Here is a 23,136-nt window from a genome sequence, read left to right as displayed (position 1 = left end):
CTGAGCTGCATCTCATTAATCTTCAGGTTCCCTGCATTCATCTGATCTAGTGTTGAACTGTTCAATCCGCCAAAACGTCTCAAAGTTGATGGTAAAATTGTACCGTCGGGGTCCACGGTCATGTTGCACAGCCCTTCCAGCGTGTTGTAATGAGCTGATGATGAGGCTTGAATGTGTTCATAAGCGCACACACCTGCAGAGTGGACATGGACGGTGTGGGTTGTTTTTCCTGAGGGATATCCTGCGTGTGGGATAATTAAATCCTTTGGGCTTTGACTTCACACACTGGGATTTTAGAGAGTGAGTGGCAGCTGCCATGCTGGGTGGCATTGTTTGGATCTCTCTGTCTATGTTGTGTCTAGAGAGCTCTGGCTGCCAGCCCAGAGATGCTCGGCACAGCATGAGTGCTTTTGGTTTGGGGGGGGCCGGCTCATAGAGAGCGGAGATTGTCTTTTTACAAGACCACAACGTCTCCAAGAACCGATGCCTCGGGAACTTCAGGAGACACACAAAACCATCATTTTCACGGGATCCAATTTGATGAAAGAGAGACTTTTATATATGTAGAAAACCGACTAAATGTGTGTGTGCTTACATGTTTAACAACTTTATTTTTACTGCTACTAATTTTTAAACTTTAGGTCATGCAAGCAGAAAGCTTGTCCGCCTTCCTGATTTAGTTTGTTTCGTCTACTGCTGTTAATAAAAGGAGAATACCAGATACCAACAACTTCCCCATTTAATTATTATTCATTAGACTGGCCCAAATAGTGTTTTTGTATTGTGATGATGCAATCAGAATACGATCATACAGCTGATCTAAAATGACATTCTTGGATTAGAAAATCGTTTTTTCCACAGCTGCCTTTATTTTGGCTTAAAACATATTTACTGTAACATATATTTGTTGTGCAGCGAGCCATCCGCTCAAGACATATGTTCCATGTCAAGTGTTTTTGGGCAAAGAAATGACTTGGTCCAAACATCAAAGGAAACAACAGATGTCAGCATTTGTCAGAAAAGGAAGTGAAGTTTTTAATGAAAGTGAGGCGCAGTTCTCTTCAAAGATCTGTAGTTGATGCAAAAATAAATATGCCTGAGAGCCAGACTGATTGCAATGCTCCTCTGTTGTGATTCCAACAATCCCGGGTTTACAATTGATTCTCTACGAATCATCATCATGACTTTTATTCCGCCATAACAAAAAATAATGTTGATACCTCGGATGCGATAGACATCACGCCCAGCAACAGATCATGGCTGGTGGTGTCACTGGAAGAAGATGTAGAATACAGGCAATTAGCATCCCTCTACCATCACAGTGAACAAGTTCCATGATCACCACCTGCTGCCTGCAGGCTTGTACACCTGTCCAGCTAAAAGTCACATGCACGGTGTAAGCCGCAGTGGCAGTCCGTGGCTCTGTGCCCTTTGATCACTCCTATTATCCTCGGGTTCCTGCTGAGCTGACGGGCAGGACACTTAGGCCAGATGGTCAGTGCCCCGAATTAGGACTAAGGGTTTACAAGGCCACTGCACAATGACACCAAAACGGATGATTTATTAGAAGTGTCCCGTCCTTAATGTCATCGAAAAATGATTCTCTTATTTGATCTTGTAAAACTATGGTGAGTTTTTCATGGATCATCCCTTTGTTACAGGCTGGAGCGCACAAAGATGGCATCAGACACATTCTAATAGACTATATATGCTTCTATTAGTGTCAAGGTTAGCTGTTAATCTGGTCTCCTGTCAATAGGCTGTTGTAAAATTCACTAATTGGTCATGATGGGAATAAGATTTAATTTAATCTAATTTATGACTGTATTAAGTGGGGTTCATGACAGAGTTCAAGTTAAAACCAGCTCATTAAAGGGCAGTTAAAGGTTGAGTCCTCTTGACTTTGACTTTGCATTATCATACCCATTTAATATACATGCGGTGTATATGTGTGTGGATGTACAGTATGTGTATATGTATATAAACAGCGCTGAATTCCTCTCTACGCCAAAACATCCTATTCAGCTAGTCCCTTGTCAGAATTGGGATTTATGTTTAAATGTTTTAAACAAAGTTAATATATTTTTTTAATAACTCTTATTCTTGCGGAAAATAGAGGTGAGGTTTTTGATGGAGCTCTAAGTTATTCATTGAATTTCAAGTGGGCATAATTTGGCAAACTTCACCTTGCTTGAAAACAGAGTTTTCCTCTCAGATGTATTAATAATGGAAGAGCCATCCAGCAACTCTCTTTCCAGGCTCCAGAGACATGAGAAGGCTTTCCTTGAGAAATTAAAGAAATCATTGGCATCTACTAGCCCCGGGTCAAACTCATCAACACGTCCTACATTGATGAAGGGGGATCTGAATGCTAATGACGGTGTCCTTGACTCACTCACGTCTAGTTAGGTTATCTGTCCTAATGTCATTTAAGAGGAACTTCTTTAAAATCACCGTGCAGTCCTCTGCCACATTCACCCACGTTCAACTCAGTAATCAGCTTTTTTTTGTTTTATATTTGCTACGGCGTCCAGATGATGGATAATTGTAAGAACTTAATTCTTCATCTGACTTTTTCTGTCATTATTGGTTTATAGTGACCTGCATTCATTATTATTATGTGACATTGGAAACATCTATCAATCTATGAATAGTGTCGGGGGAGGTTCATGGCCTACTTCCTGCGAATAACATCCCCCCCCCCCAGGAGGACAGTTACCATTTTACCTGAACGTCAGGATATTAGCGCCGTCAATATTATCACATTAGCATGCTGATAGCATTTTTTCCAGAAAGCCCTGTGTGTCTTTATACAAACTCTCAGCTAGTACAGTAGATAGGTAGCTGCTTACAGTGCATCTTTACAAAGTCATCTCTCACACTTGAACCATGAACACACGCACTCCACTCTCCTCAAAGAACACATGATGCCCTTCACCTGGGTTCTGTTTCCTGTGTGTCCTTAAGCAGCGCCCGTCTCTGGAGAGACACTCAAGGCGCTTCTCCATGCGGGAGGCCAGCAGAGCGTGTGATATCTCCCCGAGGTGCTTTGTCAGAGACCTATAAGTAGTTTCAAGGGACATCCTCCACCCCCCACCATCCCGAGCGCTCCCACCAACCCACGGCCCACTTGCAACCATCCACTCGGTTGACGTGCCCGGTGAAAGGTAATGGGGCAGTCAGCCACGAAGCCTGTGTTTAGACCAGAGAGGCCCTGCGGGGTGAAGGAGGCTCCGCTAGTGTCCTTGCAGGCTGCAGGGCTTTCATCTTCTCCTGAGAATCACTCGAGGTCGATAAACATTCGATGGAGGGATAATACAGTGCGATATGTTACGAGAATTATCAGGTGTATAATTGTAATTATTGCTGTGTGATTTATCGCATTTTTTTTTATAAAACCGTGAATTTTGTCGAACACGGATTGCAGAACATCAGTGAGACTGATGGTCCGGTACGTACAGCATCGCTTAAAGTATCTCCTAAAGTATGGACGTCTAATTTAACCTCCCATTTAATCACTCCTATACCTCCCACTTCATACATTTTTTTTGTGCATCCCACAATGTGAAGCAGGAAATAAAGTGATGACATATTACCTTTGCTCTCATAGTTTGTATGGTTCCGCTCTGCCAGGTAAAAGAGTGTCAGGAGCCACTAAGGAAATCACAGCCAAAATGCAATTTTTTTAATTCTCCTTGCATGTAATAATATTCAACACACACCCATTTTTCCTGGACAGTCTGCACTTTTAATTTGGAAACTCTATTTCTTTTGTTTATTGGTATTTTTCTACAGTGTGGACTGACTGATCTAACGCCCCTGTGATTATCATCTGTTATGTGATTACATTACATTACAGGTCATTTAGCAGACACTTTTATCCAACATTACACTTTAAACCCATGGCTTTTTCACACTTTTGCCCAGGGAGCAATTAGGGGTTAGGTGTCTTGCTCAGGGACACTTCAACATGGATCATGGGGCAGCCTGGAATCGAACCACCAACCTTGTGCTTCCCAGCACACCTTCTCTAACCCCTGCGCCACGACGACCCCAAGTTGAGTGTGCATCTGTTATGTGTTATCATATGCCACAAGTGGCCAAAGGTAAAGCTCCACATGTGTGGGTCATAAAAACTGTCCATCTATTTACCCACAACAGCAGCTTGAAAAGCTGAGTAAGTAAATGTTTGTCTTTCATTTTCATTTCAGCACAACAAAAGCAAAACATGCTCCTAAAATGCCTTTGAAATGTATAACTGATTAACTGCTGAAAGTGTTTGGATCCAATCTCTTTGGGAGCCACCGTCCCTTTTTTTACAAATTAAACTAAACCATCTCTCTTGAAGTCAGACAACCGTTGAAGACTGGTCTAATTCCTGTAAAAAATTTGGTCAAACCATTAGACAGATTCACAGGGGGAATAACTGCAAACTGGCAGAGGGACAAAATCAGAAAGTAAGATAAGGGAAAAAATACAAATCACTTTTACCCTGCAGCCCTTTCTTCAAACTGAGCAGATTTAACTCCCCCGCCTGCGTGTCTCTGGACCCGGGCTCAGATCGGAGCGCCCTGTTTGCATTTCACCTGCCAACACCCACACAATTTTTCGGCATTTAGCCCAAAGCACATCACGGTCAGTCTGTCAGAGGCTTTAAGCATCTTTCAAATGTCGTCCCATACATAAGTAAAACCGTCCAACCTTCATCTGAACCAATTCATAATATGCAGTAAATATCGCAGAGCCATCATCAACTGTGTTTGCTGGATGTCACTTCAACAACACACCAAATGTCACCCTCTGTCAACTTCTTACAAAGTCAATTTACTCACCGTAACATTTCTGTTCTGTAAATGTCTGTTGTGCTTTGTAGGGAAATTCTTTCATTAGACAGCAATTGATTGGATGTCACTTCCATTACCGCATGGCCTTTTGCTTATCAGTGGACATAAAACGGATAATTCATGGAGTGGTATTCAAGTGTCGACCAACTTCTTTACGGACTTGTTATGGTTGAATCAGGCATATCTGGTTCATCACAAAATGATTGGGAACACAATTCGGAATTTGTATCTATTAAATGTGTATATATGGGGTTTCTGCATTTCCATAATGCTGCATTGGATTAGATTTGGACTATTTGTTGTGCGTATTGTGAAGCCAAAGACTAGAAAAAAAACATGTTATTAATCTTGTTTTTGGCCTGTTTGTTTCAAAACTGACATAAAGGTAAACAATGTATCACTCTCCAATCAGACACGGTAATATATTCCATGCAACACTAGGTTGAAATGACCATGTGGGCCATTAAACTGCAGATGAAGAGATTAAACTGCAGATGAAGAGGGCCCGCTGGAGCTGAGGGTTTCCGTCATTGCGCAAATTTTGCAATGCGCCCGTCAAATTGGGCCAAGAATTACATTTCAATATTGATTCGTGAAAAAACACATAGTTTATATCCATATGCGTCCTAACTGTCCATGAGCAGTGCAGCACCGCGGCCTGTTTCTGATTATCCTTGTCTGTCTTTTTAAAGCTCCGTAATGGCTGACTGATGAGTTGAAATTAGGAATCTCCTCGTTTCACTACCATCCGATGTCCACTCAGCTGCGGGGGGACTGCTGTTAACAGACGGCAGAGATGATTGGATGTCAGGATGATTATGCGTCACGCTTCAAGTGGTTATTCCCAGAAACAAAGTAAGGTTCCATTTTCAATCAGGGAAAGAGACTCTTGTTTAATTCCTGTTATTCATATTTTAACAATGGAACACAGATCTTTTTTATATTCAAATATCAGTACTTTTTTTCATTAGAAAAAAATGTTTTCGATTGAAAATGTGTTGAAAGATTGATTTTGCAGTATATTACTGTCTTCTACTTTTGTAAATGTTTTTCTCTATGCTTTAAAGCCCTTTTGTGGATCTGTGCCAGCTGAAGTCCTTGAACTACCTTTGCCCGGATCCAAATTTGGCCGAGTAAATTCTGGCCGTGTTTCACATGATATCACGTAGTGTCACGGGGCACACCGTTGTTTATTGTAGAGCCAAATGCATTTACTGCTGCTTTCCAAAGGCAAACTATTTCATCATATGGAAGTCACGGTTTCACTTGTGATGCTGAGCCAAGCGAAAGGGAGACGTGCAGAATGCGCCTCTATGAAGCATCCACGAGTGTGGATATTATCGGAACACTAATAACATATTACGGTAAGGTGAGGGGGCACGATGGGAAATGTCTCGTTGGCGAGGTCGGTTCACGTGACGATGAAAACCAGTGACTCAATAATTAAGTATATCATTAACACAATACATCTGGAAAATGTAATTAAAAAAGTATATTGCCAAAACAACCGGCAGTTGATCGTTGCATAGGCTAAGGTTAGCCCTTGTTTGTCAGCCAGGATCTGTCAGTAATGACAATCCTAACCTTGCCGTGCTCTTCTTGAAGTCCAATTAAGTCTGTGTGATTGCTTTCATTGTTGCTGCATGTAAATCAGTCAGCTGTCTCTCTCTCTCTCTCTCTCTCTCTGTTTCCATTTTTCATACTCTGCCGTGTTGGTGAAGGACATTGTAATTACAATCATACTGTACTCACGTCAAATTTGGGATTCATTATGAAACATAGGATCTGAATCACTTTTAGTGCATTATAGACTTGCCTCAACATTTCCCCTGGATTTATGTGTTCCCCAGCTCAGGTCAAGTGCTTTCTAAATTATATCATCACATTTAAAAAGGGGTGGGGACTCTCCTTAACCCTGCCGCTGTAGTCTGTCATATCCGGCTTGTTTTCCGTTGGGCTTGACTACTTTCCTGAACGACACCGTAAACAGCCATGTTGCATTAATAAGCTGTAATCTTCCTACCTATTCCTCCTCGGGGAGAGCTGGTGTCCTGCCCCCTGTCTGCTCATCAATCCATTGTAAATCAATCACACATCTGCAGCACGCACACACGGAGCCGATTGGAGCCCCCCCCACCCGCTGAGATTCAAACGAGCCTAGCGAGGACCTGAAGTTTAATAATGTCACCGCTTTTGAAAAATCAATGTCCTCATAGGTTCTGTCACATGAAACAAGAGACTGTAAACAACCAGTGACAAAAAAAGTGAAGGTTTGATTTGATGATACGATGCTTTCACTGCGTAATACCAGCTCCTGTCAAGTGAAGTTACCCGAGCAATCCAGCAGTTTGCGTCGAGCTAAAGTCAGGGGGGGGGCTTTAGTGACAGCAGAGGTCGCACAGCGAAAACACCGCTTTTTTCATAAGGAGACATGATAGTGTTTGTTTTTCATTAGATCCTCCCTGTTTGATAAATGCCCACATCTTTCAAAGTCTGCTTCCCCAGCCTGGATCTGAGGTCCCCAAATCACTGATGACATCCCTATGCTGACCACTGGGATGACCTCCGGAGCCACAGATCACACTACTGTCCTCTAGGGGAGAGTCTCGACTGGCCGCACCATTATTCTTGATGCATCATATTATTCCATCGTCTATGTTACTGCACATGGCATCTTCTTCAATAATACGTACAAGCTAACTGAAAGCAAACTGTTCTTTAAAGTTTCATATTATTATATTTCATCAGTCATTTCATATAAAAAGCTGCATCTTTTCAGCCCCATCAGTACATAGCCATTACCCAAACATGACTCATCCTGCAGTGATTCATGAGGGTGCTGTAATCTACGGAAATCAGTGTTCAAATAGCAGTTCTGAAACCGGTCACGTCCTGCCTTTGCAATTTTACACCACACGAATTATCCAAGCTGCTACTTTGGACGTCTCTAAGTCATCACACTCCAGCATGCATGCGCTTTTTTTCAGCCCGTTTGGTAGTGACATCAAAAAGTTAGTGGACTGCCCGGTGTCCGACAATCCGTCGCTGCTCTGCGCACATAGTGTGTGTGTGTGTGTGTGTGTGTGCAAAGCTCCTCCCTCGGTGAAACACAGAGATGAGAGGAGAGGAACAAGCTTGACAGACACGTTTTTTAAGATTCCCACTGAGCTAATATAAAAAATAAACGTTTTGTTAGAATCGTCCACATCTCCACATGTTTGTTTAGTACTAACCATCACTAGTGAAGTGAAAATGACCCGAGTGCCTCCATCTAATTAATTAAGCTGATTTAAAACAGTCTACATCCTGTGGTGGCTCACACTTTCAGATGAAGGTAGTTGTCAGGACGACCGTGTCAAATAGCTTTGTTCTTGATCAAGCAGGAGGACAAACTAAGGCTCTAATCTTTTATTCTCCAGCTCAGAGTAAAACGGTGGACCTCCATGGTGTGTGACCCACGGTGAAGACACAATGGGAGACTAGCAAACACCAGGAATGCCGACATGTGACAATCTCAATGACTTTTCTTTGTAATCCAATGAAAGTAAAGCACTCCATCAAGGAGAAAATGAAAGACGAATAAGTCAAAAATGGTGAAATTGCAGAAATGGTCTCAGGGACTAAAGGAGCTGACAAAAGAGGCATCCATTTCAGAAAAGCCTCGGTTATTTTCATTAATGTCTAAAGAGGACGGATTGGTAGGTGTGAAATGGAGAAGGTGCGGCGGGGGGGGGGGGGCCTTCATGCACGTTTCCATTCCCATCACTCTGTCATGCTTGTTTCATGGCAGACTGAGGCTCAAACCCATCAGCGCATTATCATTCAAGTATAGCTCCCTTCTGAATCAAGGACACGGGCATTGAAATGACAATGAATTGCCAGCAGACATGAACGAAACAGAGATATCTTTCACCGGCGGCACGCAACCTTTCTCGCTGACGTGTGTTAGGAGCTTTTGCTTTGTGGGTCCAAGCTGTTGAAATTGCAATATTCCTACCGTACGACGACACCATCGGATGTGCAGGAATACAACATTGTATTGTACATTTAGACATGTGCAGCTTTGGAAATGCAAAACCTGTATTTCCATCATTTTTTTCGGAGAGAGATTATGTTTGATTGTCAATGCACACCAGGCCCAAGCTCGGGTATTCCAGCTAAAAGAATGTGGGTGGAAAAGCTCTTCTCTGCTTTCAAGCAGTTCCACTCTGAGAGAAGGCACCCCAGCGCTATTAGACATGTAAATGTGAATTGCAGGTAGGTGGTTATGCTTTTTCCGCCCTCTCCAGTAGCGACACACTGTCCAGATTAGAAGACCAGTGCCACCTAGTGGGCAAACAAATTCCTACCGGTGGCATGGTGGAATAAAATTCAGTTTGTGCGTCATCACATTATGAAAACAATGTTGTGCATTAGTTTAACACAGTATCATACATCGACATTGGAGTGCAGTAGCTTAAGATGAAACCATTTAAAATGCTCTGCTGTGTTTTTTGCTAAACTGCCAGCTGTGCCTCATTGTCTTTGTACTGCAGTGATATGTGACTATTTCACGATACAAGACGGTATACTTAACAGGGTGCTATGTGAGCAATATCGCCTGGGGTCAGCTGCTTCAAGTCTCTCACCCCTTCTGCCCTCATCTCCACGGGAAATAAATGGCCTTGGTGTGGGCTCAGGATTCTAAAGATTTGTGAACTCAGAAAACCACTCAGCCATCCAGTGTTCATCAGAGTAATTGTGTTTTGTTTTGCCCACAAAAGTGACTCACAGCAGTCAAGTAACAGCTGCATGTGTTTTTGCAGAATGCAGGCAAACAGGCATGTAAGTCCTACACAGAGCAGACATGTGCACATCTGCGCTCCATCCAAGTTATGTCAGGTAAAACAAAGAGTGACACAAATAGCATATAGAAGGTAGAAATGTATGCAAAAGTTAAAATAGCTTAATCCTTGTCCTTTTTTTGTTTTGGAATTCGGACTGAGAAAATTGGGTATGTCGGAATTAGGTTTTGGTCAAAGGTAAATGTGGAGGACCTTTTGGAAATGAGGAAAGCGCTGCTGTCAGTGCATCAATAAAGTACGTACATACAAAAATAAAGCGTCCTAGACGAATGGACACACACTGGCAGGTCAACGTGGTCAAAAACACACACAGAAATCCTTTCACGCACCGGCACTCAAAGAGAACTAGAAGTAATACGACTTTGCAGAGACATGCCTCATAAATTATACATGACAGGTTATTTGCTTTTTTATTTTATCTACTCTGTTGACACTTCACAAGGTACACTAGCAATGAGCTGGTTCACTGGCTGGTGGCAAAAAAATACTTCAGCTCTCAACTACAAACTGTCGCGAAATCTGATGATTTAATTTCCGACTATTGAACATTGTTCAGGAAAGTGCATCTGCTCGATAGCACAGAAGCCGTTTGTCAGCAAAAAGCTTAATAAACGGAAGCAGCACATTTGGTGCACATTTGATCTCTTATTGAAAAAAAACTGAAAGGTGCAAAAGCATCACTCAGCGGAAGAGTTTCTAGTGTGAGCAAGACCTTATGCTTTTTGAAATGAATCTTCTAAATGAGGAATTGATTAGCCATTATGAGAATCCACCACCGTAATTTGCCTGTAGAAGGGTGTCAGAAAACAGATTTGCATATATATTACAAAAGCTTGAAGATATAAGTAGCCTGGCAGAATTCAAAGCAGCGCAGCTACACAATTGAATTACGTGCTAATTGAATCTATCATCGTCATTTTTGAACACATGAACAGCGGAATTGTGTTTGCGTTCTTTTAGTGGCAAAAGGTTGATTAAAGATCCAATTTGACTCCCTCTCTGACTGCGGCTTACCTTTTCGAGCTTCAAAAGACATCTGAGAGTCACGACGATATCTGATACAGCACTTAGTGTAGCCGTTGTTGTGATTCGTACCAATAGGATTACGACCGATTGTCGTAAACAACTGAGATTCCTTCGTTGAACAGGAACTCCTGCCCTCTCGTTCTCGGGCTCCACTCTTTTTCCATGTTTCTTATCAAACCCTCCACCACCCACTGTATTGTTGGGCTGATGATGAATGACCATGGCGCTGGGAGCCAGAATAAACTTGAGCTGAGACCACACGAATGCCACCCTCTCAATACCTCTCCAGAAAGATTCATTACAGTAATTAAAGTTCTGTTTTCTCACGTACTTCCCCTCGCAATTATTCCAGAATCTCAACAGAAGCGAAGCCATGCTGTAGTTATCTTGGCGTTGCAAGTCGATGGCTCGACGCGTTTTCTATTTTTATCAAGGTGGACATCACCATCTTGGATAATCAACTCCAACAGATTACGCTGAGAAACAAATTGCTTCATTTGAGCATGAAAATGATTGAGCAAAAGGATGACAAACACAGCGGAGTGCATTTATCAAAGCTGTTTACACGGGACACACATCGCGGCTGCTGGATCAACTTGAAAAATTGCTTTGTTATAGTTACAATTTATCAATGCCATGTTATATTTACTGAAAAACAAATATGTCAGATGGCAGTCAAGACTAATTTAAAATGTCAATTATCAGGGCCGAGTAGAATTACCAGGAGGTCTCACGTGTATGCTGCTTATACTCAGCATTATGGTCGCAATGCTCGAGTTCTGCACACGTTATCATCCAAAATATGAGGAACACAAGTTCTGGCAGACGACTGCATGGAATCCGTACCCATAGGCCAAGTGGATATCGATTTAGCTCAACATGTTCGCAGTCTGCCTTTAAACAAGTTACAGATACCCATACTAACAGATGTGTTACTACATTTTTTCTTTTTCCATTGAAATTTAAATGCAGTTTCAACAAAAAAAAAACGAAGCAAATCCTTTATATTTTCCATCATTCACAAGTTCCATCATTCTGTTTCTCAGGCCTGACCATGAGAATAAATTACTCTAATTATTTGGGTGGATGGATCCGTCCAAGGTGACGCGACAGTAAAGGATTGGCTTTCGTTTTTGCAATTAATACAATAAAAAAAACATAATCATTACATTTAAAGACTAACCTACATAGAAAACCTGGTTTCGACATCTGCCACTCACACAGAAACACAACCAGTGAACGGTGCAAACTCCAGAGGAGTGGTTTCCCTCTCATTTCTGGATTATCTCATCATGTTCTCATCATGTTCCAACCATGAGCGGCCACACACTCTGTGGTAAAATATGATCTGAAGTTTGGCCTAATGTGAGACCGGTTTGAAATGTTTACACTGGCCCAGTCCTAAAGCGTGTGTGTGGCTGGTAAAGGCCATTCTCAGTGGTTCTGAGGTAGGAGACGGACACGTTGATTCCCGAGAATATCTTAGCATGGCCTGAAGGGAATTCCACTTGCACACGGTTGAATTGGATGTAATTTGTTGGTCAAAGGTCACTGTTACCTTATAAAATACCTAATAGTTCATGTGCTTATTAGGACAATTTCACACAAATGTCTAATATGATTAAATGGACCTTTTAGACAGACAGGAGGTAATGGTACCTGATTTAGATCGGTAGGTAACAAGCTAAGCAGCAAACTAAAGATACAGCTTCAGCTGGCAGAAAGGGGAAGCAAGACAAGACCTCACCTCTATTCACCTCTGACCTCTGACCAGAACGCACATCTGTCATCACATCCAAAAGTGATGTAATGTGGTCCTGGAGTACACCTGTACATCCATTCAGCGAGTACTACGGGTCAGCAAAAACAAAATCACAGGGGGGGTTTAAAGAGGCCGTCATTAGGAAGACATTAAAACGACAATTTTGTAAATTTCTGGGGAGTTACCTCACTCAGAAACCAGCATCTGTGAATCACTGACATGCGGTCTTCGTCCTTGGGCGCCTCGGCAAGAACAACTTCTCCAGACGTTTGCAAAGCAGACAACTGCTATGTCACCTTGCAACTCCCGTCCTGCAAACCAGCATTAATCAGCACAACGGAACAGCAGCCAAAGCGCCGCTCAGGTTCACAAACAAACACACACTCACACACACTCTCTAACCTCATGATTAGCACCGTGGAGAGCAGCTTAAGCTCCAGATGGGTCAATGCTAAACAGAGCTCCAAAACCACAGCTTGAAACGATTGATGCGCAGGAGGGCCGGTAGAGTTTCGGTTAACTGTGGTGTGATTGGTGCTTGATACGGCCGTCGAGGCCACGTTGTCACATAGTTGTAGTTTATGTTAACAAAGTTATTGCTGTCGGGGAGAAGGTCGGTGTTGATGGTTTGTTTCACGGAGCGTCTGAGGTTGGTTGGACTGTATACTTTAGGTCAGTGAAGGTACTGACATCTATCAGGACCAACATGCAACTCATTATACACTGAAAGGTCGCACAACTGGAAGAAGACACAATGCACATATAAATACAAAGCCGGCCGGACTATTGATCCCTACTGATGCTTTGAAAGGAGGCTTAACATCAATGACAACGCCTGAGTGATAGTTATAGCTGCATTAAGTGCCATTAACCACACAGCTTTCTTCTCTCAATGTCTACTGTAACCATAACAATTGCTCGGGGGCCCGTCACAAATCACAGATGATGGTTTAATCAGAGGAAAGTTTAGCCCGCTGCTCCCCGTTTGTCATGCCATACAAATTCTCCATACGCTCTTGGTACTCTTGAGAGATGATTATAAAAATGAGTGAGAGGTCTCAGTTTCTTATACCGGCTTTTGTCCTTGGATATTTCCACAGGCAAGTCCACACAGACACCGCAGCGCCTGAATCCATAGGAAATTACACGGCAGGCTTAGGCGGCTATGAAGGCGCTGAAGGGAGGGGACTGAAGGTCGAATGAGAGCTGTGCTGCGCTGAGTCTGATGTCAGGGCAGAGTTGCGCTTACAAACATTTCAACCAAGTTAAATATACCATTTGCAACACGCATCGGTTAGTCTGGTAATTGGTATTTCTGGAAGGAATGAGGAGGAATAGTGTATCTGGCTCCAGTGCATGTGGGGAAAAAAAACTTTCTGGATTATAACAACGTACTGCACATTTCAATTTTGTATATTTCGTAGTTGTTGAAATTGCTACCATGGCAATATAAAGGCAGTAGCCATGTCTTCCCCTTGGCTTCACTATAAGGGCCTTATGATTTAGTCCACTCACTGAATAATTCCATCTCCTGTTCGAGTTAGATTTCATACATCATATTCTCTGTGCAAAACAAAAGCTTAGGAATATTGGCAAAGAGATCAGAGAAGGAAGTATGTGATTTGGGGAGTGGTGTGTATGCTTGAGAGGCTTCCATACAAGTCTCTTCATTTCCCTAGAAAGCAACATTAAATCCTATTCAGCCAGGCAAGCCATATTTTGGGGATTTTGCGTCCAAATGAGAATTTTGAAAGAACCCAGTTGTAGCCCTAATCCGGATTCATGGGCTCACAGCCAGCCAGTTCCAAGGTGCAAGATGATAATCTTCTCCTGGAAAGTTGGATCTATCAATCCGCCCACCACAGATGGCACCACATGCATGCAGGGCTTCTCTTCCACTAGAGATGCATGGCACTGTATTCCCCCCCCCTCACAGTCAGTTTTGCCTTAAGGTGTCTTTTGGGTTGATTCAGAGAAAGGATTCATAATGAGATATTCATAGTTAACAGCACTCCGGTTACATAAACATCCCTGTGAAGTTTACTTCAACTGTAGAGCACAGCAGCAACGCTGTGCGATAGCGCCGTCTCTGCTTGTGATTAATTAACTTGTGCTCTTTGAAATCATTTTCCTGAAGAGGAGTGATTAATTGAGCTTGCGGGTACATTGGCTGCAAATTGTCTTCAAGAATTTATTTACTGCTGTAAGCCCCTTTGAGCCTTTGAACTTCTTGGAACCTCAACTTCTTCCGCAAAGCAGCATGTTCTCGGCAGAGTGTCACGGGCAGAAGGTAGAAATCTTCAAGCCTGACACAGCACAATTTGTTGCCGAAAATATTTGACACCACGCAAGACACTTTTTTCCTCCCAGAGCTCAGTTGGCTTAGCTATAAATTGCTTTTTGTGAGACAAGATCCAAGCTCCATTACCCTCGGCGGAAAGCTATCTCGTGGAGGGAGTTGTCACCTTGAGGCCGATCTGTGCTCACGACTGACTGACAGCGCTCCCTCTCTCCCTGCCTCTGTACCTCTATCTCCCCTTTCCATCACCCCAACCCCTGTTTCTGCAGTCTGTTTAGATCAAACCACTCCTGCAAGCATCTCAGATTTTCAATCAATTTCAGGAACGTCACCTCTCACTGTTGTCTGCCCGTCTGTCAGTCTTCTCTTCAGAGCAGCCTGGAGTGGAAGTTGGATCCATCAGGGGACACAAACTGATAGCATTCACCACTTACATACGGATCTGAATAACAACACTCCAAGACCACTGCCATCCTCCCTCCCCCTCAGTCCTATTTTAAGTGTACTGTTTATCTAATTTGGTCGGAGCTAAATGGCAAAGCGTATTCATGAATCACTGCTTGTGATATGAATTTTGCAGCAGTGTCCAGCTCTGCCTGCTCGGTGATCACATCTCTCTTGCAGCCCTGATTAAATTGATGCATTAGACAGGCCTATTCATGCTGACCAAATTATACCAGATCACCTGCTGGAATCCAGTGCTGGAATCGCTCAGGCAGAAATGCCAGAAGCAAACAAACAAACAAAGCCTGACGAGACCTGACAAGCATTCAGAATTTGAAAAAAACAGAAAAACAGGTTCATGTGTGTATTAATGATAAGTGCACAAAGAATCAGTTGTCAGAAATGATCTTTGTGAACTACAACAAAAAAAGGATGCCTCATTTTTTTAATTTATTTTATCACTTTGATGAAACCTTTTATATCACAAAAGAGACCAAGGCTTCATCAACACCGTGGTGGAGAGCGCTGAGGATGCTGAAAAAGAAAAGGAAATAAATAGCATGAAAAACGCACCACACAACGGTAGCCGATCACATCACCGATAATCAACTGGCAATTCAAACGGGCATTTAAGTTCAGGTTCACTCCCACGACGCCCTACAACCCTGCCAATGCCTTATTTATTGTGAAGAGTCCACGTCACTATCTACTGTGTGACACGTGAATGCTCTGAGCGCTAACGGGCAGTGCTCAGAACTGCAAGGATATTACCGTAATACTTTACTATGCTAACGATTAACCAATTAGCTGTAAAAGATTCAGGACAGACTGATCCATAAAAAGCCTTTTTAGGAATTAGTACTGGAATAAATCAAGTTTGACATGCAGCATTCATCCTGTGAATGTCTCTGCGAATAAGCATCCATCCAATAGTTGAGCGACTGTATTCTTTAGTCTGGACCAAAATCAAGGATCAACTGAAACACATGGATAAAAAAGCTTATCCAACATTCTGATATTGAGTTAGTCTGTCTTCACAATGCAGATTTTAAACAAAATTTGAGCAGAATGTTGCAACTTGTATGACCGGTTACCTTCTCTACTTGCAGCAACATTATGCAGAGAAAATGCAATAGATCCAACACTGAATCACACATTCATCTCTGTGCTCATACAATATAGGTCAGTTTTATATGTTGCTTTTGGATAAAGTCAGAGTAGTTAGCTTCTTAATCAACCAGAATTTGTGTCACATTAATAAAGCCCCAGAGAAGTAAACAAATACGCTTCCACTCTCATTAGGACTATTTCCGCGCCGGTAGAGCGGAGGGATGCTGCTGGTTAATGATGTGCGCAGCGCAAGGTGATGAATAAAACCCAACAGATAAAATTAACAAACAGCAATATTTCCTGGACAGATAATAATAACTGAAGTGTGAATGCACATCCCAGGTTAATTGGGGTATTTGAACAAAATCCCCTTGTTTGTTTTCAGGAATGCACATTAAGAGTGTTAGAAAAGGGCAGTGCATAAAAGAGGAATAGTTAATAGAAGAAAAAAAACATAAATGCCGTCTTCCGAACAGAAGAAAGCACTGGGATACAAGAAGAGGAATATTAGATTACGTCCCAGCCATTTGTCAAGTTGGTGATCACCATTTTTGGTTTTATTAGAGCCTTTTAATGAGATGAAGGGGATTATGAACTGAATCCTTTGTAATTGGGCCCACTGGGGGAAACTAAAAGCTTCAGAGGAAGCCGAAGTCAAGGTGATTGGACATGGAGGCGAGACAGAGTAAGAAAACATGTTTACATGATAGAGGGCAGAGTGAGTCTGCACTTCACATGTTGTACAAACTGTTATATGCCCATGTTACCCAAGAGTATTACCGCCTCATCTTTTATAGTATTTTGTAATGCGGAGGAAGGTCACTCGTCGCCTCTGCCTTCGCCAACGCTGTCGCCTTCACCGCCGGGTCTGCCATGAACAAGACGTCCTCCTCCGCGTGCCACATCTCCAGCTATCTGAACCTCTGCGCCTCCTCCAAAATTGTGCTCCTGGTACCTGGCTTCTTCTTGAACATCTTCATCCTGGTGTCCCTGGCGTCCTGTCTGCTCAACCGGCGAAGCAAGATAAAAAGCAACGTGGCCATGTTCATCCTGGGAAGCACCTGCTGCAACCTCGTCAACCTGAGCCTGTGGCCCATGATCATCCACTGGAAGGAGCACGGCTTATGGCTGCTCGGCTCCCACTTGTGCGAAGTCATGGTGAGCGCCAAACAACTGACGAGCTCTGCGTCCTTCTGCTACACCTCCCTCATTACCTTCTCCCTCTACCTGACGGTGGTGTGTGGCTGCAGGCGCCTGGTTAACAGCAGAGCTTTCCTGGCCCTGCAGCTCCTGTTCCCGCTGATCCCCGGCGGGCTGAAGGAGATGACCGTGTGGATCCTGGACAGTCGCGTGGACCACCTGGATTCCGTCAACCTGACATGCTTCTCCTTTATCAACGATGAAGTCGTGAGGATCCTGCTGGTGCTGAACACCGCTGTGTTTCTGCTGTTGAGCCTGTATTTCTACATTCACATTCTACACACCATCACCCAGAGCGCTAAAGTGATGCACAGGAGCCAGAAGGTCAACGTGCACTTGGCCAAAGTGTTCAGCTTCATATCGCTCATCACCTTCACAGCACATGTCCCCGGTGAGTAAATGTTGGTTTGAAGCACAAGTTTCAAACTCAAGGGGGTCCAGCTCGGCCCGCCGGATGACTTTGCTATTGTGAGAATTACAGAAAGACGTAAATTGCATTTTTATAAAAGTAGCTTCTATTCCTAAAAAGTCCATATATATATTGAGTGAAAAGTAGTTCGCGAGCCGAAAAAAGTGTGGGGAGCCGTGCGTTACACCTTTTCAAACATGGCGTTACTGCAGGCGGCAGCGCCCGCTTGAAAATTACTTTGTGTCCCCTTTCGACCAGTGAGTTTGACGCCCCCGCTTTAAAGTCATCCCCTTGTAATGTCCTAGTTTGAGTGTCTCATATTTGCTTTAGTAATACCCTCAACAACACTGCAGTGACTTCAGAGACAAATCTAAAAGACACATTTTTATAAATGCTTTGTTTAACTTAAGTTTGTAATGAAAATAAATTTCTTACATAAAGCTTACATGAACAGTTAGACATTAGAACAACTAAGACTTAATACCGCATAGGTCACAATTGCTCTTTGCATAAGACACACATTTGTTTTAGGAGAGGAGTCTCCTTTAGAAAATGAAAGGAGTAAAGTACGTTTTCATCATTTTAAGTAAAAAATAAATTCTATATCCGTGGCTGGATGAAGCTGGACTAAATTAAAACACATTAGTCATCAATATTGTCTTCCTTTTTTGTCATAGCCAGTCTTCTTTAACCACAATCTATTTGGGAAGATCATACTAAAGTGTATTAATATATATTATAATATTAATAATTGAAGATAATACAAGGTTTAAAAAAAGAATTCATTCATCACAAATACAGATATTTAACAGAGATGAGGTTATTAGTAACTGTTGTTATACACCATGTGCTTTAGGTGCTGTGTTTGCACTGATGGACCACATGTCAGTGTGTCAGGAAATGGTCAGAGACTTCCTGCTGGACCTGCCGTTACTCTCCAGCCCCATAATCCTGCTGTGCATGAACAAGGAGCTGAGGGGCCAGTGTCTGGTCCTGCTGCAGCGCAAACCAACCCACCGCTTTATGGGAAAGAAAAACTTTCCCAGCAAAACTGACCAGCAGCACAAGGACCTGACTACAGGAGAAACCTTTCACACCTAATTACTAAAATTACAATTCATAAATGTGTGAAGTCAAACCATTTATCATGAAAAAAAGATGATTTTGTTGTTCCTCATTGACTTACCAGTTGTCCTTTGAGATGTACTAAATGTTGAAGTAGAAAAAAAGACAAACAAGAAGCCAAGAGTGCATTTAAACACTAGAATTTGTTTTGTGCCATGTTCTATGTATGTACATGTTTGCTGAATGTAAGTCAGACTCCTTTAAATGCTCAGTAAGACCGACATGACCTGCCATATGTCACGCATCGATATGTCTCATGTGTAGTTAATGTGCTCTGCTCATGGCTGACTGATGGTCATGCAGTGGCATCTAGTGGTAGTACACTAGGCTGCATTCACTGCACATGTTTCATCATAAATACTCTATTTTCCCGTTTCAACGTCTATGGAGAAAAGGCTGCAGTTTAGTAGGACTTCCTTTCTTTTTAGGAAGGTTCCTGATTGAGTGAAATTACCCAGAAGAGTCAGTCGCCGCCATGATAAGAGCTGTTCTCTAAAAGCTAAAGAAAGTACCTTTATTCATTCCTTTGGCAAAGTAAACACTCAACATTCCTCTGTGAAAGGAAAATATATCATTTTGCCACAAAAAAAATTCCCTAGACAGCTTTTTGAATTATTTTCATAAACTAATGGGATTCATGTTGATCTACTCACCAAATAAACTCTACAAATATCGTTCATATACACTGCTTGGAGTTGTGTTTTAGCTTTTTGCGATACTTCATCGGTGTAAGTTTGTCACACGGTTGCGTTGTCGTTGATGAAAGTGCAGGACAGATTCCCAAAGCACCACGCTTCTCTTTTAATACCTCCTCAGGAGCTGTCCAACACAACTTTCCCCGACCCCATGACGTTTTCCATAAAGGTCAAGGAAAACATCTTGGAAAGGTCATTATTGGGGCTTTTTGACCGCAGAGACGTGCTTCAGGGCTGCAAAGACTGTGAGAATGTTCCACCCGTCTGTTGGTCCTTTCTGCAAACATTGCCGAAGGGAAATAATTGGAATTCATTGTGTTGTGCCGTTAAACAAAGAGCTACCAGGGGAAGCCAAAAGGTGAAATAAATAGGTAAACAAAGAGGTCAGTATACTTGTTAAGCCCGGCGTGTTACATTTATACATAAACAACACATTAAGATTGTACATAAAACAAGTGAAATCGCAGGAATGCAAGCAGAACCTTTATTACACATTTGGTTTATTCATCCAGCAATTGAGTTATGCTTATAAAAGCTGTTGACAATTACAGGTAAGCTGATTATTTTACAATTACCTCTCGTCTCGGGAGGCAAGAGCTTGAAAGACGGTGAAATCAGGAAGTAAAAGAACCAAAAATAAAAGCCCATAATTGTAGATAACATGTTTTGGGGCCAGGTTAACATGATTAGTTATTTCCAAGAGCTGTCCCATTCACATTCCCGCACTCACAGCTCTGCGACGTTCAGTGCTGAAGGCCGCTGAAGTTTAAATTCAAACAATTAAGAATATTCACTTGGCTAGCCAATATTGTTTTCAATAGCAGCTGCAAGACAAACTTTACCTGTAGCCACTTTCAGCCTCTCATCAGAACAGACTTTATTACGTTGAGGTGATGAAATATAGAGGAATGGCAGCTAAATCTGGGGTTACGACTATTAAAGTGATCGATGCCATTTAAGTGAAACGTGACATCCGTCCAATGAGCAGGCTGCTGCTGTCGAGTGCTGCTTATGGTCAGTAGGGGGTGCTGTCTACTCACGAGTGAAACTGAGGCTTACGGCGAATGACAAAATAATACTCATTAATCTTCATGAGGGATCCACTAAGAAGGATGCACCACTGGATAATGAATATCCATATTTATGAGTTTTCTCACCCATGATTTAGATAATCCGAGCACATGCAAGTTCTGTATTTCCCTGCAGCCCGTTTGCCTTAATTTCCAGGAAGCTTCTCTAGGTCACCCACAGCACGGCGCTCCCACCATTCGACCTTTAACCCTGGTAATTTCCCAGGGGTCTCTGCGGCACGGAGAAGCGTATAGAAAATGGTAATTACTGCTGATACACACTCCACACATTATGTTAACCAGACGAACCGTAATTAACATACTACAGAAATAGTGGCATGTGATAGCTGGTGTGGTGCAGCATTGCAGTATTTTTTATTATACGAGCTAAACTATGTGAGAGATTGACGGGTAGTGCATCAGATGATTTTTAACTGAATGGGAATTTTATTTTTTTTAGAGAGTTTTGGGATGATTAGAGAAAGCCTGTTTTAATTGCAGCACTTTGGTATCTCCTCGTACGGCTTTGATGTTTCGTCGACCTTAGACAAAAGCACACATGGAATCCCCGCCTTGCTTTAACTCATGTTTGAAATACCATTCAGTAAATCATTATGCATGAAGTCTAGGTGTGTGCAATTATCTAATTCATGTGCATAACAGCAAAACTACTTTACGTAAACTTACGAGAAGGCTGTTCCTTAATTAGTTATATTTTCCATTGCACCAATGAACATAATTTTCCATTCATTCTAGTCACTAAGACAATTTTTATACAATTAAATAAAATCCCGCCCCTGTAAGGCATTATATAAGATCTTTCCTTGAATCAAAGAATCATTTCAGTCTGCAGCAAGTGTCTTCAGTTGCCTAGCAACTCCAGTTCTGTTGCGGACTAATGCTGTCTGGTGTGTGGAGGTAAATCTGGGGGCAATCTGATTTCAAAATAGGTTGCATGTAGGCGGGGGTCAAACTTTGCTGATGCTCTTGGACAGTTCTCCCAATTTGGTGTGTGAATGTGCCTGTTTAAAAAAAAAAGAAGGTAATGGAGCTCACTAAAGGATGTGTTCTGCAATTCAAGCAAAATTAAGAGACTATATCCCAAGGACAACAAATCAGCTCTAGCATGTAGCGATGGGAAAGTAACGTCTAGCTGCTGACCGCGTAAACCAAAGCTGACGAGTTCCCCAGTGGTGAAATGAACCATGCTTGCCACCTGAGCTGCCAAGTCCCCGGGCGAGCTGTGGCTCGGTCCAAGGCATGGTCATTGGCTTTGTGGATTGCAGCCATGTCTTAACTGAGTAGTATGTATAATTACCGAGGTGGCTCTTACATTCACAAATGCAAATGCCCGTAGACGTCGTTCCCCCTCTCTCAGGTTCCGTGTCCGTTACGCTTCACTAAAACAATTCCACACTGCCTTCAGCAAATCATCTTCTCTTTCGTACTGCTCCCTCTGTTGCACTGTTCATTAAAGTTTCATGCCAGATTTTTACTTTGATAACATCTGCATATTGCATGTCATGCTGCTGAATGCAGGTAGGATCATCTGAAAGAAGTGCTTCATTCCCGGGCTTTGTAAACTGTCAAAGGCTTCTCCTGCTTCCTTTCACATCTTCACCGATGTGTCTTGTGACACGTTTTGACAGCAAGAAAATACATCTCATTGTGACGTTAAAACTCATCCATCTGACCGTCCAACCGTAAGAAAGGAGCCTCAGCGTGTTATAGAATTTCTTTAGTTTGTCATGCTACCTGTCCCATCAGGTGATGACGGGCAACGTTTTCCATGTATATCCAATCTGCGATTTACCATCTCAGAGTTGTGATGAAGACAATAACGACATGAGAAAATCTATATTCAGACTAAAAAAAATATCACTTTTTTCCCTTGTAGACCATATGTTCAGCTATTTCCGTTTTGCTTTATAATCAAAGTCTCAACTGGATTTTATTCTGGCCCTGGTTGCACCTCCCAGATCATTCTCAGGATGGTTTGGCAGGATTCAGAATAGTATTCCATTTAAACGGTCACCGGGCGTTGGCTGCTTGAACACAAAGATGCAGAACAAACCAATCCCAAAAAAAATGAAGTCGCAAAATATTTACAATAAGTGAAATGATTTGTGGGCTAAATAAAGGTGTTTGAATGAGTTTCATTGGTGCACAGCTCTCGATTCCCCAGTGTGGAGGAAAAGTGGAGCAGTATAGAAATCATTTTTAGCATCCCAACTTTTTAACAATTAGATAACACACATTGATGTTTAGCAGCACATCCGAGAGTGATGCCAGGCTGGATAAATAATTT

The sequence above is a fragment of the Gasterosteus aculeatus genome, chromosome 4 (genome assembly GCF_964276395.1).
Source record: "Gasterosteus aculeatus chromosome 4, fGasAcu3.hap1.1, whole genome shotgun sequence".
Classification (NCBI taxonomy): Eukaryota; Metazoa; Chordata; class Actinopteri; order Perciformes; family Gasterosteidae; genus Gasterosteus; species Gasterosteus aculeatus.
The sequence above is the reverse complement of the archived record's forward strand: the minus strand, read 5'-3'. Positions refer to the sequence as shown.